This window comes from Anguilla rostrata, chromosome 19 (assembly GCF_018555375.3).
Source record: "Anguilla rostrata isolate EN2019 chromosome 19, ASM1855537v3, whole genome shotgun sequence".
Lineage (NCBI taxonomy): Eukaryota > Metazoa > Chordata > Actinopteri > Anguilliformes > Anguillidae > Anguilla > Anguilla rostrata.
This window is the reverse complement of record NC_057951.1, coordinates 11,759,284-11,777,920: the sequence shown is the minus strand read 5'-3', so window position 1 is coordinate 11,777,920 and position 18,637 is coordinate 11,759,284. Positions and strand designations below refer to the sequence as shown.

The window sequence follows — 18,637 nt, the reverse complement described above, 5'->3', positions numbered from 1 at the left end:
CACGTTACCAAAGGTACCCAGCCTTCAGCTTTGTGCACTGGGTCACATCCTCATTAACAGTGCTGCTGTAACCGAGATCAGATCGGTCACTACCGTAACTGTAATTACTGTATGTGCATTTGGAGCACAGGTAAATAGGCCAATGCAGAAACTAAATTGATGTCATTTTTTATTTTTTGCTGATGATAACTGTCTGTGTCTTATTGTAATTGCAAGAGAGATGCCATTGACTTTAACACTGTTGATTTATTTCCTTCTCTGCCCCCACCCCACCGCACCCCCCTGGAGATGTGCGGATGTTTGGATTGGAACCCCCTCAGGATCAGAGGAAATGAACAAATGACTCAAATCACACACAGCTTCTCTCCACTGTATTTGAGGTGAGCAAGAGGTGACTCAGGACATGTGGGTGGAGTAACAGCAGGAGGGGTGGGGGGGGGGTAATTTCCAAAAGCTAGCACCAATTACGCAACTTTAGCCTATGTGTTTATCTGCTGTTTAACAGGGCTCATTTTGTGTTAATTTAGGGTGTTACCTAATGCATCAGCTCTGGGGATTGACTCTCTCTCTCTTTTTCTCACTTTGTCTCTCTCTCTCTTTCTCTCAGTCTCTCGCTCTCTCATTCTCTCTGTCTCGTGCACTTGTGGGAAGTCATACCTCCTGTATAGAGTGGCAGGTGTAGGAACAGGGGAGCTCATGAAATGAGCGTCACGCTGGCCTGAGATTAGAGGAACCGTCCGTCTGTATGCAGAACGTGGCCCTGAGTTACGGGACAGCTACTGTAGATTATTGTGCTGTCACTCAAACCCCCAGTGACCGAGTCCATCTCACTGCTGCACGTCCTGCTGACCACAGAGGGACAAGTGGGAGCAACACCAGCATGCAGCAATGTAATGCACTGCTGATGGTAGTTACTGCTCACTGATGCTAAATACTTTGTAAATATTTGTGCGGAGTGCTAAGTGCCACAGCCAAGGCTGCATTGCTTGAATAAGATGTGAAAAATCTGGAAGATATTCTGCATACAGGTTCAAAAATGTACGTTTGGGATGCAAGTAGTGCTGACATATGTTTACGTGCAGTGTATCTTAATGTCGCACGTTCGTGTGTGTTGGAATCACAGTTGGCTGCATTGGATGTCTTGGGAGAGCCGTGCTTTCTTTTGAAGACAGCATTGTATTAGTCACCTTTGTGGGAGCCCCCCCCCCCCCCCCCCAGCCTGAGGTAAACCACAGTCCAGCCCCCCCACAAAGGAGTCAGTCAGTCCTGACCACAGCCCCTCACTCAAAACCACAGCGTGAGCTGGCTCGTGTGTGTGTGTGTGAGAGAATTTCTTTGTATGTAATTTCTTTCTCACTCATCTGTGTGACGAACGCGTCCATAGCATTTTACACACACCCTACTGCTCTTGGCACAAAGCAGTTAATTATACTTGTTTCTTCCAATTAATAGTTCTGTTGGCAAAGTAAATATCAGAGTGGATTGATGTCTTTTCTGCTCTTAAGTGCTGATTTTCTTGTCTGAGGTTTTTTCTGACGGGAGCTGCATTAGCCACAGAAACTGCTGTTGGCGTCTTAGTTCAAGGTTATTCTCTATTCTGTGCATTTTAAAAAGAGCTATTATTGAAAGGTTTTCTAATGGCCTTCCTAGAGAGGAAAATAGGGTTTTCACTGGCTGTTCTCTGCTGAAGGTGACTGGGATTGCACTAGTAATGGGTGTGTGCTGAGGTGCTCTGTGTGAACTTGGGCAAGCAGGGCAGAGAGACCCAAGGGGTGGCATCTGATCCCCATGTTGTCTGGCCAGCCATGCTGTAAACGGGGAGGGGGGGGGGACCCCGTGAATAATGTATGGAGGGAATCGGGGGAGTCGGGCGGTGACAATGGGCCCCCCCCCCCTCGCCGCCCGCCATCCGCAGCGCTAACCAGCTGTGATGGATGTTTCAGCGCAGAGTCGTGCCAGCTGAACGGAGGGGGTCCCTCTCCCAGCTCTCCTCGCTGCCAGGGGGGGTGCAGGGGGTGACCACGGTGCCCCGAACTGCAGCTCTCTCCCAGTCAGAACTGGGTCCTGCAAAAAAGGGGCCTGGCATCTCCGCCCAGCCTCTGCAGGGATAGCCCACGACAATCTGTTCGATTTTTAGCGCCCTTGGGGGAAAAAAAAAATCACCTGACACCTGTCTGAGCATTCAGTAATATGTGCTGTGGTGTCTGTTTGTCTGGCAGTTCCCCCTTATGCTCATGTTTGTTGCTCCCTGTCCTTCTTTCAGATGGAGCTCACCTGTGAGGTGACAGCCAGAGGGCTGCTGGCCCTTACCTGTGTGCAGTCACGGTGTAGAGGTGTAAGAGCGGTAAGGAGGTGGAATCGGACCCTGGCCTTTCCTCTGGGCCCCGCACCTTGGCAGCGGCAGTGGCTGGCGGTGGACTGGTTCGCGACCTTCCATGAAGGTCGTGTGAGGGTCCCGTCCCCCAGGAGATGGCGGAGGCTGCGTGAGCTGGATAAGTCTCTCTCAGGCTGTCTGTGTCTCGTGTGTTTGTTTGTGTGCGATTCTTTTTTTTCCTCCCCCTCCCGCCAGCACCAGAACCCGCGGCTGACGACCGGCAGTGGAGCAGCGGAATGGAAAAAGACTGTCCTTTGGGGTGAGGTAGTAGGTTGTATAGTTTTAGGGTCACGCCCTTCCTGTCAGATAACTATACAACTTACTGTCTTTCCTGAAGTGGCTGTAACGTCTTCGCCGGGGAAGACCTGGAGAGGCCTCCGCTGCTCAGCGCTAACGGCTCGTAGCTTAGCGCTGCCTGCCCACGCTGGCGGCAAATGTGAAATCCAAGCTCTAATTCTGCGTCTCTTCTCTCTGTTTTCTTCGGTCATATCGGTCACGTTGGGACAAAATGGGGGCCGGTGGGTTTCGGAGTCGTATCGTCCTCTGAAGAGTCCCGTTAAGCCCCCCCCTCCTCCTCCTCCTCCTCCTCCTCCTCCCTCTGTTGATGTTCACACAGGCTGAGGTAGTAGGTTGTGTGGTTTCAGGGTAGTGATTTTGCCCCATCAGGAGATAACTATACAATCTACTGCCTTCCCTGAAGGGCAGCAGTACAGCAGGAGATCCCCGGGATCGCACTCGCGTTCCTGAAGGGGGAGGGGGCCGCATTTTCACACACAAAAAGAAGAGCTTCTCATCGGGGGCTTCGTTCGCCGTGGCCGTCACGCGCGCGTTCTTCCTGCCTCTTCCCAGGGGTTATGGGAGGAGCTAAGCGCCGGTCTGTTCGCCCGTCTTGCGTTCCGTCCGCTGCGTGCGTTGTCTTGCTTTGGTGCGCTTTTGGAAGTACCTCTGTGAATGTTTTAGTATTATTAGCAGTGGAAATTTTAGATCAATAAAAATATAAATGTGTTTCATTGGTGTTGTCTGCTTATTTCCATTTGTCTTCACTGGTGTGTTTTAACTTATCTCTCTAATAGGAATACGAAGCAGTACAAAACCGGATTTCCGCTGTTTGTGTTTGCTGTTCTGTTTGTTTTACTTGTTTTTGTGTGCTTGTGTGTATAGCTCTGTGTCTTTGGTGTCTGTGTAGATTTGAGTGCGTGTGTGTGTGTCTGTCTGTGTGTGTGCGTTTGTGTGTGCGTGCGTTTGCGTGTGTGTGTGTGTGTTTTATATGTTCTTTTATAATGTTTTTTATTGGCGTCTGTGGAGCTAAGGTGCAAGGCATCACAGCCGGCCTGGTGCAGATAAAGTGTAGCGTAAATAAAACATGCGCATCACTTCAAACGGCCATTAAGCAATGTTCACTTCCCTGCTACACGGCTGCTGGGGAGAGCCAGCGGCCAGGGCAGCTTTCACAGGCTCCTTTTCCACTGCTGCAATATTTATGACCGTTGGCTGGCACACAGAGTGGCACATGGGGCAGTGCATGGAGTCTGGAGACTGGCTGGAGGAGGCTCTTACAGCTCAATGGAGTCTGGGGTGTGTGTGTGTGTGTCTGTGTGCCTGTGTCTGTGTGTGTGTGTTTGGGTGCCTGTGTGTGGATGTCTGTCTGTGTGGATGTGTGCGTGTGCGCGTGTGTGTGTGTGTGTGTGTCTGTGGGCGTGTGTGTCTTTGTGCTTTTGTGTGTGTGTGTGTGTGTGTGTGTGCGCGCGTTTACCCGGGCATCGTCTCTGCGCCACACTCTGTCAGACAAAGGGAGTCCAGTTTAAATAGGGAGCACTGGACGCTCCCCGATTCAGGTCAGTTTCACGGATGTGGATTTCCCTCCTGGTCTCTTCATATGCCCAGCCAACGTGGGGGGGGGCGGGTTTGGGGGGGGAACGTTCCCTCTGAGCGTGACCGCCCCTCTCCCTGTGTGAATGGCCGTGCCGTGCCTGTACCTGACTGAAGCCAGCGGCCCTGCCAGCCGCATTCTCCTCACGCCAGCGTCACAGGCCCGGCCTTCGGCTCCAAGTCACACCTCTGCTCCTCGTTCAGGGATACCCCCCGTCCCCCCGTCCCCCCGTCCCCCCGTCCGCTCTCTGAATCTTAATGTTGATGGGATCGGCGGCCTTTCCTTTCCCACTGGGTACCAAATGAAGTACCCTGCGATGAACCCCCCCAAAAGTGCCTCTTTAATATGACTGGAGTTTATATACGGAGTTGGACAAGGCTTGCGAAACAGCGTAGAATAGATTATGTGGAGTCTTAAGGAACAGAATCCGTGGTTCCTTCTGGAAGGCTACGTCTGAACTGGGGCCGAACAGCGTGGCTGCTGGCCCTGACGAGTCCCTGCCAGTCAGCATATTGAGCCGGCAGGTCTTGGCTTTGGAGAGGGGAGCGGGCGAGCTGAATATTAATGGAGATGAAACAATTCGCCAGTGTGCGGAGAGATCCAAGCCGTCCGCGAGACACAGACTTCACCCTCTGTCTGAGGGGGAGGGGTCACAAGACAATGAGGGCTTTGTTTACTTATTAAAATATGTTCTTTTTTCGTTGTCTTTGTTTTGTTTTGTTTTGCCAGAGCGTGTCCCGGAGACGAGAGAGGCTAGCTGTAAAACTATACCGGCGCGAAACGCACGCCCTCGCACGCACTTACACGAAACACACTGCAGACTCACTGCGTCACACACAGCACAGTGACACCCTGATTTGGCCTCTTCGTCTCTGAACACAGTGAACACAGGAGTGTTAACTGCTTTACGATAAACCGGCATCTCCACTTAAAACAGTATTACCGTTTGGACCTCACAAAACTCACTTTTAAAGTCTGATTTTAGCTGTGATTGAGAAACTTTTTCCGGTACAATAAGCAAGATTATTTGAATTCATAAAGGAGGTTTGATCGCCACCTAGTGGATTTTATTAAAGTACACCGAGAAAATTGTCCAATGAACTGAAATGATAAAAATGTATGAATGGTGTTAGATAAAATGGCATAGGTTAGATTTAATATGATTAAAATTCATATTTTTAATTAAAGAATTGAGTCCTTTCAGACAGTGTTAAAGTCTTCATCAACCATATATTGAAAGACTACATGTGTATACGGAGGGAAGAATCTGTGTCTGGGGTTTCTTCTGTGAGGAATTGCGGTTTAAAAATACTGTAATTTAGGGTTCGCTATCTTGCGATGGGAGTGAATTACAGGGTTCTAAGTGACATTTTTGTAAATAAAATAAGAAAAATACGGATTTTGTATTTATCATTCTTTTACATGCATGTGATTTTACAAAAAATTGAAATGAAAAGTTTCTAATTGGGTTTAATTCCATTTCTAGGAAGTTCTAAGTGCTAAAACCGAAGAACTGCCAAGAACTTTAAAGCTCAATATCTCAAAACTGTAGAAATGGCAGACTGAACCCTGCAATTCCCTTATGATACACTTCAGTCTGTTAAATTTGATTTTAATTAAACTTTTGAATGTCATCAGGGAGAAAAACAGTATCTTATGTGATATAGCTTCTGTGTGCGTGTGCCTGTTTTTTTTTTTTTTTTTTCAGGAAACATCCTGGACTTCTTTGAGGAAGTTACAAAATTGTTGACTCAGAGGTGGTTGACTCAGACCAGACTTAGGGTATTATGGACTTCATAACCACATAAGAGACTCATTGTTCAAATTAAGCCAGTATGAGTTGCAGGGGTTATGTCAGAGTGGGTTTAAATGTGGCTTCAAGGGAAAGTCTTAGGATGCTTAAGTGTGAATGGAATTCCTTTGGGCATTGCTTGTGGCTTAAGACACTGATTGCGTTATCCAGTAGATTGAATCAGACCCTAACATCTCGTGTGAGAAACGTGTCCACCTGCTTTTCATCAGCAGGTGGAGCTAGAGGATGTTTTACCAATTAATACCAAAATGTATTTAAATAGTTTTGGATATCCGTTTGAATGCTTTTGTAAGAATAGCAGAAATTTAGTTTAATGCTCAAGTGAATGTATTAGGCTACATACATGGCAGCTGAGTAAAGATGCAGATTTTTATACTGTAGTTGTAAACACCTACATTTTTAGTATACAGCTTTAATAACTGAAGGCTATGGTTTTTTCATTTCATTTTTGTGTGGTGTATATAAGTTCCGTATGGAGCCTCTATTGAACAGCATGCAGTGTTCCATTTGTCAAACGAGCTCACCTGTCACTCAGACCGTTTGGTCTGCTTGGACCCAGCCAGTGTTCAGTTTCGGAAGGTCTGACCTACCCAGCTGACACACAGCATTCTCACAATGCTGCTGCAATGTAGTTCCAATGCTATAACAGTGACAAAACATTCAAGTAGCATAAGAACATTTTTTTTTTTTTTTAGTTATCTGGGTAGTTTCTGACCGAGCTGACTGGGCAAAGCCTCATTTGGAATTTTACAGGGACGTGCGTTTTGCAGGTCTTGTGTCTCATTGTAAGTTTGCCTGTCGATCTGGATGGAAGCATCGGCTAAATGCGCGAGTCGTAGTGTTGAGCTGTGCGTTCGGTCTGCTCCGCTCCGCTATGCTCAAGCTGTAATCGGAGATCAGACTGGATTATCCCCGTAGGTGAGTCATCATAATTCTAGAGTAGAACAGTGATGACTGACTTGTTTTTTTTTGTTGTTTTTATTTATTTGCTTATTTATTCCTAGTTGTCTAATTCACTTGTTGAAAATTGTATGGTTAGCAGCATTGCATGTGTAGGAAAGTCATGCAGCCCCTCTGGTATAATCACATCACTTACTTCATTATGAGCAGAGTTTAAGTGCTTATTTTTAGAGGAGTTGAAGTAAAATATTGAGTGTCCAGCAGATTGTGAAATGATTCCTGGATGAGGCTTCATTAGAGGGAGTCTTTTTTTTCCCCCCTCCTGGGAACATTGTGCAACTCAACTTTTTACATCTTTGCCGTTTTATTTTCTGTGACCTACGAAACTGCGCAGTGCTGCTATTGCGACTGAGTTTGGAGGGGGGTCCAGGGAAGGCTGGGAGCTGGGGGGGGGGGGTTTCCTTGCCCCCATCACGGGGTGCATTGAGTGATATGCTGGCCCGGGCCCTGGGGGGGGTCCCATACCAGGCTCAGGACCAAAGCTAAAGCACTTGAGCCCTGGGTGCACCCTGCGGGGGGGGACCTGTGGGAATTAAAGGAAGCGGTACTGTACTGATGCAATGGCTGACCACTCGGGCCCTGGTGTGGACGTTTTGAGCCCAGTACAAAACAGTATGCATCAGCCTATCTCGTATGAAACCCAATACATTACTTTTTTCCTCTCTTTGTTTTGTAATCCCAGGCATCTTGCAATGTTGTAAATCTTTTCAGATATGCAACAGCTACATGTGAGTAGGTTGCAGAAACGGAACAATAATGATAGATCTGTTTTTAAACACGTTTATGCAAGTTGCAAAATGGCAGTTTAGAATGATGACTGTTGCAAAATGATTAGCAAAGCAGGGATTTGCTCTTATTGATTCTCTATTTCCTCACAGATTCGTCACAGAGCAAGTATTAACACAAGCTCTGACCAGACATCTAATGAACCCATCCAGATCAGACTGGTTTTATCAAAAGCAGATGTTCATCTGCTACTGCACACACATTATTTCATCGAATGAATCTGGTACCTCCACCAACATATGTATAAAGAAATTACTGATTTTTCATATTTATTATAAATACATAGATGCGCCTGTATATAACAGAAAAATATCATACCCACCAATGTGGTTAATTTCTTGTCAATGCACTTAACTCAAATTTGGGCGTAGTGTTCCCAAAAATGCCTTTTTTTTTTTTTGTCTAATTCAGACTTGTTAAACGGAAGAGTTTGTGGCATAAACTGTGTGGCGGCATCGGAATCCATCCTCATAACATGCTTCTTCTTGGAATTCCCTCAGGGTAGTCTGTCTGTCATGTTCAAAGAACACAACTGTTCACAGTAAGGACCAGTTACTTTAGGGACATTCCATACCTGTTAATCCTCTTGCCACAAGCTCAGGTTTGTAAAGAGAAGTGCACCTGGGGACACCTGTTCAAAATGTAATTAAATCCCCCCCCCCAACCCTAAATCCCTGATAATTGGGCTTTGTCCGATAGAATGTTCTTGGTGTCAGGTGTTAGATACTGCAAATTGTGTACAATTCTGCAAGACACTGCAGGTTATACACATTTAAAGTGTTGCTACTGTTCTTACAATTTGCTCCTCAAATTCGCAAACAGATTTTTGGATAGATTCTGATGAAATACACCATTTAAAAAATATTTTGTTGATTTTTTTTTTACTTTTGGTATTTTGAGTGTTATGGATTATTGAAGTTGTGGATGCTAGAATTTCCAGACGTCCTATGTCTATTTGATATTGTTTGATTTTGTTAAAGGGGGGCATAGACTACTGTATTTCAGTGAACTGCTCAGGGGTTATAGTAATAAAAAATAACGGCAACAACGGTAATACTATTGACAAACATAACATGAGCATTCGTATATCAAAAGCGTTACTATGCCAGCCTCCACACACTTTGTGGAAAGAGCCGATAGTTGCGCCTGCATATTACTTAACTGTGAACTAGATTGGTTTGCTTATATAATTTCAGGCAATTATTTTGGGGTGCCGAGTTTCCATGACTTTGCGTTGAAAAGTAGGCAGCTATTGGGGGTACATTTCCTTGTCGGTGTGTCCTGCTCAAGTGAAAGCGGATTTTTATTCGCTAAAATCATAGGTGTGTCAGTAGGTGTGTGCGCTCGTTTTTCAGACTGTCACTCATGTCGTCATTTCCGACGTGCATGGATTGCTTGCTGGCTGAGGAGTATAGGATTTTGACAGCAGCAGTGCCGCGGACACGAACGAGGCCGTGTGTGAGGGGGCTATATTTTGTCGTCCCTGCCGATCAGCGCGTTGACAGTCTCCCGGCCAACTGCGACTCCTGAGGATATGGCGACTTCGGACCGGGAAACCCAATGTAAGGTAGGTACCTCGACTGTAAACGACATTATTTGTAGCGATTGCTTCTGATTCTAAGTGTAACTTGCGTGAATTAATTTATGACCGGTGAAAACGCTTTGATATCATGTATCCTCTCTTAGTTTGCCAGTGTTCAATGTCAAAGTGAAACAATTACTAGGCAGGGCATCCACGTTCGGGTTTTTTGCGCACAGCCGTCTTGTTTTAAAGATTTTACTTGTAACTCAGCTTTGCATCCAACAGATCATTTCTGTGTGGACAAACTCTTGACAGGTCGCTGAAAGTTTTGAATTATTGTTCTGATGGTTGCTTTTCTGCTTTTTTTCCCTCCTATAAAAGTCTTTCCCTCGTAGGCTACAATTTCTAGGCACACATGTTAATGCCGAAAACCGTTCACCATAAGTGAAGCGCGCTATACTAGCTGGTAGAGAGAGAGCAGCTTTGTCTGCTTGAAACATTCATCTATACTTATGCGCAAGGATGTTTATAAACTTCACTGACTAAAGTTAAGAGTTGCTTAACTGTATCGCTAATACATGGTACATTAATGAATTGCATTTGTAGTTATGTTTTTTTTTTTTTGTTATGTAGCCTGCAGCATTGAATTGGCATTGTGCAGTGTTGCACCGCGGTGCTACACTGACAACATGCCTGACCTGTCAGTGTATGCGAGCTTTGAGGGCAGGGTTGAAGTTAGGTTAGAACACTTGAAGAAAACGCTGCGCGCTTGTCAATGAGTTGAAGGCGACTGCCTCTTCCTTCCTTGATGAACATTGCGCATTAAAATGTATTATTTCTGTGGAATGCGTTATTTTATGTTATTAATAACAAATCAAAAAGATGCTGTGTTCTGTAATTATCAGGCCAGCCTATCACGTGTTTGTTCGTTACACCTCCATCAAATATAGAGTCAAGTGTGAGCATTTCTTTACTGGGAATTCTGCACTAAATCTTGTAGAAATTGTGAAAATGAACGAATGAGTCAAAGTTTATAAAATATTAATTTTACATACTCATTAAATGAAGGCTTTCTCTTTATCCATTGTTTATCATTCTGATAAACTCGAGATAATTTATTGCTTCTGTAATCAGTCAAATATTTCCTATTTCTGCAACTTATTTTACACAGCACTTGTCAAGTAAGTGTGTTCAAAGTTTCTCTGTAATGGTACAGTAAAAATGTATGCTAATACAGAATAAAGAAACGTTTTAAAAGCAAGACAAAAAGAAAATGTAGTGTAACAGCAGTCATTTTAAATCTTGGCACAGAACAGGACCAGCATACTGTTTTAGGGCAGGGCATTCCACAGTCTTGATGTCCAGCACGTTGGAAGCTGTGTCACCCTCAGTCTTTAAATGTGATCTGAGCATGCTCAGAACACACTTCTCCAATGACCTCAGACAGACCTGAGGGTTATAGCGGGTGAGAACCACGTTCGGTGGTTGCTTTGGAATACCACATCATTTCCTGGCTTTTCTGTTGGCTTTAATACTGCATGTAAAATACATATTTTACATACATAGAATACTTCTTTATCCCCATGGGGACATTTGTAGAATTTATATGACTTGGCTATTGGGGACCTGTATAAACTCTGTATGAGGTGATTTAACATATTTAACATTTTACTGTGTGTCACTGTCTGTGGCTGTTTTCGTTGTCTGATTTGTTGTTGGTTGTTGGTCAGTAGTGAGTGTCCGTGATGTCTGTCGCGTAGCGGTAATCTTATCTCTCTGGCCGGTGCTGTGTTGGAGGTCGTGAGGTTTGCGTGTGCTGGCATTCTGCAGGACTTCAGGGGAGTTGTGGGGTGGGGTGGGGTGGGGTGGGGGGGGTGGGTGGAGGAATTGAGCCCCCACCTTGCAGAGTGAAACGCGGCCTCCAGGGTCAGTTTGTAGCATAGCGATGGACATGTGTATGGCGGGTGTGTTGAGATCATAGCCAATTCAACTCTTGGTTCCCTGCCTTACCTCAAGTTTTTGATGCCCTGTCCTGTGGGTTTTCCTGTCCAATGGGATTCCCTTTTCTATCAGATGCCCTGTCAAATAGGATCTCCTGTCTTATGACGGGTTCTGGTCTCTGCAGTTCTTGAATGCTGTCTTGCTTGATTTTTTTCTGGAAGCTACAGCCATGTGATCTTTAGTTTTGTAGTTAATCCAGGTTGTCCTTCACCTGTTTGGAGTGCAGTAGTTCATTTTTTTGCTGCACAATGAAAAGGTCTGAAAAAACAAGACTCAATATTTTCAGTTATTGAATAAACAAGTCAGCTTTCCACATATGTGTATTGCATTGACTTTGGAGTTTACGTAACCTCTTCCTACATGCCCCATGTTAATTGATTCTCCATACCATCCTGATTATGTTGACGTGGAATTTGACATGAGTTCAAGGTCTGACCAGTGCTCTGCCTATGTTATATCACGTGAGTCGTCTCCTGTGCGGACACTCATGATTTCATACGTACAGCTGCTTTGCTGTTTGTTTCAGGTGCGATTTGGTCTGAACATAACACAGAATCCTGTATGTTCACAAGAGTTGTGTGTGTGTGCATGCAATAGTTCTGTATGTGCAGACAGGAGTTCTGTGTGTAAGAGTGCTGTCTTTTTTTGAAGCAACCAAAGACATGACCTTTATTGTTTTGGAAAGTCCTCTTGTAGTGTTCGCGTTTGGTTTTCTCCTGGTGTCCCACTTTAGTTCTCTTCCCTCAGCTCTCACTCTGTGTTGTTTAAGCAAAAAAGCAAAACTTATGTGTCTTTGTCTCTGGCCTTAAATACCATGTTTTAGAAAACCTCAAAAAACTACTAGACTGAAGGAAGGGGGGAAAAAAAGAAAAGAAATTGTCAGCATTTAGCCTGTGTCAGTGTGGGATGGAAAGGACTGCTGAGCTGGTCGTGTCACAGGTGCTGCAGTCAGGGTGCCGTACACAGGGGGGACTTTAAAACTATTCAGGGGCCCTCAAAAATGGTTTTGTAATTGTGCAGGAATGGGCCGGGGCTGGTGAAGCCCAATGTGAGTGTTTCATTGGGCCCAAAATCCCTGGCAGCACCCCTAGTTGCAGTTATGCTTCCCCTGTTTATCCTGCTCTCCTGGGCCTATGTCCACAAAGCAGTTAAATGCAGCAGCCCTGATCTGGGGTCAGTTTTGTTGTTTCGTTCATAGTGGATAAGGTTAGACTACGGAGCGGGGAGAAATCCTAGATCAGTACACCTTCTCCCAGAGGTGTTTTAAATGTGGCAGTTGGTGACAGTTGGAGCAGATGAGGCAGAGGTGTTTACATCCCTGGCAGTCCTTAGACATTTAGAATCACCGGCATTCTGAAGCGGAACACTCTCCCTTCACTGTCCTTTGTGATGCCATGTCTCCCGTTTGTCCTCCAGCTCTTTCAGTCTTTGGACTTTTTGGCTTGTGAATTAAAGGTTGTTACTTTGCCCCCCCTTCACACGTAGAGGGGAACGTGTGTCCTTTTGAACTTCGTCCCTCAGAAATGCAGGAATATTGACTGATTTTGGGTCAGATAACACTGTTTGGGGTCCAGGGGAGGACGTTTCTGTTTTTGTTTTTCTTTTTTTCTCGCTGACCTTTAGCATCTCTTTCTGCTTTGTGGCTGCAAATTCACCTAAAATCTGAAGGTTCTCCTAACTCCTTACTTTTTGTCTTATTTTGTCTGACATGAGAGAAGGGGCTGGCTTCTTTCGGGTTTTGAAAGGAGAAAGTGTAAAGATGCAGAAGGAAGATGGAATTTATTACAAACTACCGGTCGAATTTCAATCAGTTGTTCATAATTTGAACTGGACATTCCGGTCCAAAACCAGGAATCTGGAAACTCTCCCGGCTGCATAGGAAAGGCAACCCTTCTACCCGTTGCCATGGTTGGCCGACTAGGCCTTTGATGGGCTCACGTTTGTGAGATGGCAGTGATTCTCAACTCTCTCTGATAGATTTTGCTGATAGTTCATCACCTCCTCTTTGTAACAGCAGTGTTTACACGCTGTGAAGTAGATCAGTGAAAATAAAGGGTGCTTTAGGGAAATGTGCCGTAGAGATGTCTCAGGACCGCTGGCAGATAGAAAGTGGTCTGTAAACGGTAAATAAAGGAACGGATTTGGTGCCTCTCCCGTTCCTGGCCTTAAGAAATGTTCTCTTTCCAGTTCTAGCCGATTTAAAAAAAACGCTTTTACCATGTTGAAGAGTAGGTTATTTGGAACACTTTGTATTACCAGCAGTGATTGTTACGTCAGCGTTGGAACGTTCAGGTAAGAACATTCTGATCACATTATTTGTGATCTCACACATTAACGGGTAAATATTCAGAATGAACTGGGGAGGGGTTTGGTCTCCTGTCGAGCAACCATAAGAGATGAGGAGGCAATGTGGAAACAGGGCTCTTCAGCCCTGATGCAGAGAATTATCTTGCAAGCTGTCGCTCCCTCTTTAGTGTGCATTGTCCGGTTGTGCAGTACAGTCAGTGCCGGAGCATTTGTCTGTCAGACTGATCACAGAGAGGCTGTGATAGAGGTCAGTACACACACACACACTCATCTCTGAGTTTACAAAACATAGTCCGCTGAAGAGCTCTTTTCTGTGTCAGTAAACCAATCAAAATAAAACAAAAGATGGTGACAGCACCGCCCACATGGAGAGGGGGTGTGGGTGTGTGTACTGTAGCAACTCCCCATATTTAGAAACCATTACTCATTTCTCCCTTTATTTACTTCACTTTTTTCTTTTTTTTGTGGGGGATTTTTTTTCTGGCTCGCTGACTCGCTGACTTAAAGCAGAAATGTGTTGTGGAGCAGGAATATGAGGACCAGGAAGTGAAGAGAAAAGGGGAAAAACAAGTACAGGAGGAGGTGAATCGCATGACCGCACCAAGCTCCTTCTCAGTCCCACTTTCGTTCCCCTCCCACAATGCCCTGGGCTACAGGGCAGTACTGTCCTCCAGCCTGACCCGTACGTCCCCACCCCCCCCAGCCACCCACCCCACAGACACGTAGGCCGGCTTGGCAGGCGATTTGGGGGAGTTCCGAGCCCAATGTCACACCGGAACACTGTAACCGGACCCTCACAGCTGTTTAATAGTAGGATGCACTGCTGCAGTACAGCGTGTCCTTGTTACGGATTTGCTCAAGACATTATGTTGAGTACTGTAAAGTATAGGCTATTTTTTTCTAATTCAATATATGGCTACGCTGTGTATGCTTTTCTTTAGTCTTGTTTTTATTGTTGTGATGAATGGTTTTGTGTTAGAGCCCCAGGAAGACTAGCAGCGGCCAAGGCGTCTGTTACTGTGGATCCTAATAGAACAGTAAGACAATGTGCTACATGCTTGTCTGGGGTTTGGCGTTATGTAGCCATAGCATTTAGCAGATGCTCATATGCAGTGCAACTCATTGCAAAAAGCCCATGATGCCTTTGAATGCTTTCATATGATGACACTAATATCCTGATGAGCTGTAAGCTCCTAGAGTAGGCAGTTAAGGTGTCTTTACACTGGATGTTCAGTTGCAGACCTGTGGCCCTCTGATGCTGCCCGCTTGGCGCGAGACGAGGTGTGTAATACTTGGATCTAAAGTTCCCTTGTGAGCAAATAACCCGCTCGTGATTGAATTCATACAATGGGATTTAACTTGAATTATCTGGGGCGAGCACAGCACTGCAAGGTCACTTTTGTGGCAGCATTAGCCTCATGCTAATATTCATATGCACCCGGGTGAGCATCTGCATGACAGTATTCCAGTGCAGCACGGTGTTCAGTTCTCCATTGTTTCCTTTTGTAGATAAGTTGGTCTGTGTCAGACCCTCCCCGAATATTGTGATCTTGGGCCTTGCTTTGGTCCACAAAGCCGTTGCCGAGGTATGCACTTGACCTGAAACTAACTTCACCTGTAGGCAAAACTGAGTTACTTTAAACTGAACCAACTATTCTGAATGTGTATTTAGAAAATAATTTAAAGAACTGAAAAAGATGTGGAAAGCTTGAAAGCTTTTTACAGGAAGTGAAAGTAGCTTCAAAGCATTAAGCCGGGATTGAAAATCCCAGGGTTTGAAATCTCATGAAGGAGCAGAACTGGCTCAAAGGGATCGCCTGAACACAGCTGGTTAAACTCTGTTCTGATCGGCGTTAAGTGATGCAAAAACGTTGGATGTGATTGCCGCTGTTTCACCTTCTGAAATGTACAGTTTGGCCCAAATGGAGCGGAGCGTTGTGTAACGAGTTTTAGCTTCCAAACTTGATTTGGAAATGGGCTGGTGATCCCCGCCAAGTTTGAGCAATGGATCAAGGACACTCACAAGAAAACAGTGGACTTGTCCAGCGGTAAAAGCCCTGCTGCCATCCAGGTGTGTCCCTTCACTGCCCAGCTATTGTACTTTGATGAACTTCTATTATTGAATTGCATCAGCTGCCCAACTGCCATCGTCCTTTCATATTCAAAAGTGTGGTGCTACCAATGGCAGCTTGGATCTTAAATAATTACTTGCGTCTGCAATACGCACCTCTTCCCTAGAAAACAGAAAAAACAACATGTAGTTTTCAAGCTGTTTGCAATGTTTCCGTTACACAAACGGGAATTGCGCCTCCTTCAAAAAGCGAACAAGTCCCATGAAATGTACGTTTGCCAGTTTGTTCTTTGCAATGAAGTTGGCGCCCCCAAGGGCCATGGTGGGGGGGTGGGGGTGCAGAGTCTCCCAATCAGCTGCAGCATCAATAACTTTTATACTCTATAACTGTGATGCTATTACTGATTTAAAAAAAAAAAATTATTCTGAACTGAATGCTGGTGGAAACGCAGCAAGTGTGCATTAAGCTTTGGGCTGAGACGCCGTGCCGTGTTACAGATGAACTCCGAGGCCGCGCTGCAGCTAATCCCCAGCATGCTCTTTGGCCTGTAAACACGGCAGTAAAGAAGGTGTGTAGGTGGCCTGGGTGTGTGGGCAGACGGCGATAAGACCCCACTCTGCTGTTTGAGCAGCAGGTACGGTAAACACGCCATCATGAAAGAAGCGCCTGACGGCAAACAGAGCGGGGGTGGGGGGGGGGCGCCTCCCTCACCCACATGCGGGGAGCACGTGATTCCCTCGGCCCACCGTCTGGGAGCAGAGAGTCTGCCCAACGCCACGGCCCTCCGAGATTCCAGCTCGAGAACCCCTGTTAGACCGTTTGTTATAATTGGCCTGTTTGAAGGGGTTTCAACCTTTTCTGACCCAGGGACCTTCCATCCCGGCAGGAAGGAATCCAGGGGACCCCCCCATCACAAGTTAAAAAGGGTTACATTTAAAAAGGCTTTTGTATAGCCAGATATTTTCTCAAATCTGTGTGTAGTCATTGTGTGTCACGTCTGACCCAGGTGCCCTCTACAGTACCTTCAAGGACCCCCAGGGGTGTGCGGACTCCCTGCTGAAGTACCCAGGGGGGCATTTGGTGTTGAGTTACGCGGAACACGCTGTCGGAATGCCAAATCCGCCTCGCACGCGCTCCGATGGCCGCTGGCTGGGCCGACCGGTCAGCGGTGATGACGCATGACTTCACACGGAGGTGGGCGTAAAGGGGCTGCTTTCGACGAGCACGAGACCTGTGGAAAAAGCCGAATTTAGCGCCTGTGCTAGGTGGCGCGTGCGGGCCCTTCTGGGAGAAGCGCTTTGGTGGGACTAGCAAGATTGGGCACGGGGGACTGGTGACATTGAGCGCCCTTTTGCGCCGCATGTCCCCATGCACAGGGGGCATAACACGGCCACACACGCGCGCACACACACACACACACACACTCACACACCACGACACGCACGCACGCACACGGGAGCTCAGCGGCCTCAGGGTGCAGCGCCCTGCAGGGCTGTCGACTGAACCCGTTTGCCCTCTCTCCGAAGCCTCTGCCCTTTGTCCCGAAAACCTCCTGTCCCGTCCCGTCCAGCCCCGCCCACCACTGTTTGGCTCTGCTGGAGTCCCAAGGAGGGAGGGTGAACTGTTTTTCTCCCCCCCCCGGCGATGATGATGATGATGGCAGAAGCTGGACGGCGCTGTCACTGTGACACTGTGTCCCTTCTGAAGGGCCTGAGGGCACAGCGCTGCAGCGGCGTGTGGTGAATGCACCGCAGCACGCTTTGCCACCGTACGTCACACGCATACGCATGTCCTACGTCAGCCGATTGGGAATTTTTGCTCATATTTTGTCGCTTGTACGTGGTGTTCTTGGGTCTGATCGAATTATGCCCTCATACCCCGCAGTCGCTACCCTTCGGTAATGGCCATTTTCAATACTGAAGTTTCAAGTGTCTTCAAACTGTGAATAGGCGGAAAATTTTCAAATGCAGGTACTTCGCTGTGCGGGTAAGCTGTGCATTTATTTCACCCAGATCTACTTACTTGCTGGGTAAATACTTCCATGTTTTTGTGCATATTAATGTGCATTTTTGCGTGTGCCGGGGATTGCACTTGCTCCCGGTCAGTGTTGTGTTGTTCTGATGATCTAATGGTGTCCTCCCGCCCTGCCCTGGAACCCGGGCCCAGCTGTACGTTCTGCTCCGGGCTGCGGCATCCCAGCAGGTCAGCCTCAGCTGGACACAGTTATAATCCGCCTCATCTGGATTAATAATTAAAAATATCTGGGGTAAAAGGCGGTTGGTGATTTGAGGTGAGGTTTCCACTGCTTTCATCGTGTATTGAGCAAATCTTCTGGTGGGGCAGGACCCGTTAAGTACTGCAGGTACACTAAGCTGCAGTACATTGAGGAAACTGGTATTTCAAGGCCTCTTTATTCCTTAATTACGTGTATCAGCATTGAAACAACTTGTTTATTAGCTGTAAATACTGCTGTTAGCTGTCCTTGCTTTAGCTTAGTGCTTTAGCCAGCAATACCATACAGGCCTTTCTACAGCTCACTTGCTATAGCTAACCACTTAGCTGACAGTGCTTTGCTTTAGCTAACTACTCAGCTTACAGTACTTTAGCCAGCAGGCTAATAACGGTAAGACAAGCCTAGCGTGTGGTGTGTGCGTGTGTGTGTGACAACTCCAGCCAGCCTTCCCACCCACCCAATAATCGTGCCATCCCACATTCCCGCCCCCACCCCACCCCCCCCCTTGTTTGAGGGGCGGTGCTCTGGAGGTCTCAGGTCTCAGGGAGAGGGGCGCTTGTTTTGTCATCAGATACGGGTCCAGGCTACGCACTCCCCTGGTGACCCAGAACAGCTTGTGTCCCCTGAAAGTAGTAGCGCCGATGTTGCCGCTCGCGCACGGAAACCTCGTGCGTGCGCACGCGTGTGTGTTTGTTTACT

General features: G+C 46.6%; 1 protein-coding gene across 4 annotated transcripts in view; it reads left to right on the top strand.

Annotated features, from left to right (window-relative positions):
* Positions 1 to 2,252: 2,252 nt before the first annotated feature.
* Positions 2,253 to 18,637, top strand: part of LOC135245635 (peroxisome proliferator-activated receptor alpha-like) — a 28,841-nt gene continuing 12,456 nt past the window's right edge. Inside the window, exon 1 of one of the 4 annotated variants that reach the window (XM_064318810.1) lies at positions 2,253 to 2,483. The gene's annotated coding sequence lies outside the window, so the exon portion shown is untranslated. Of the gene's footprint in view, positions 2,484 to 7,475; positions 9,371 to 11,203; positions 14,216 to 14,235; positions 17,692 to 18,637 lie in introns of those variants that run through there. The other 3 variants (XM_064318809.1, XM_064318811.1, XM_064318812.1) reach the window with 3 other exon arrangements.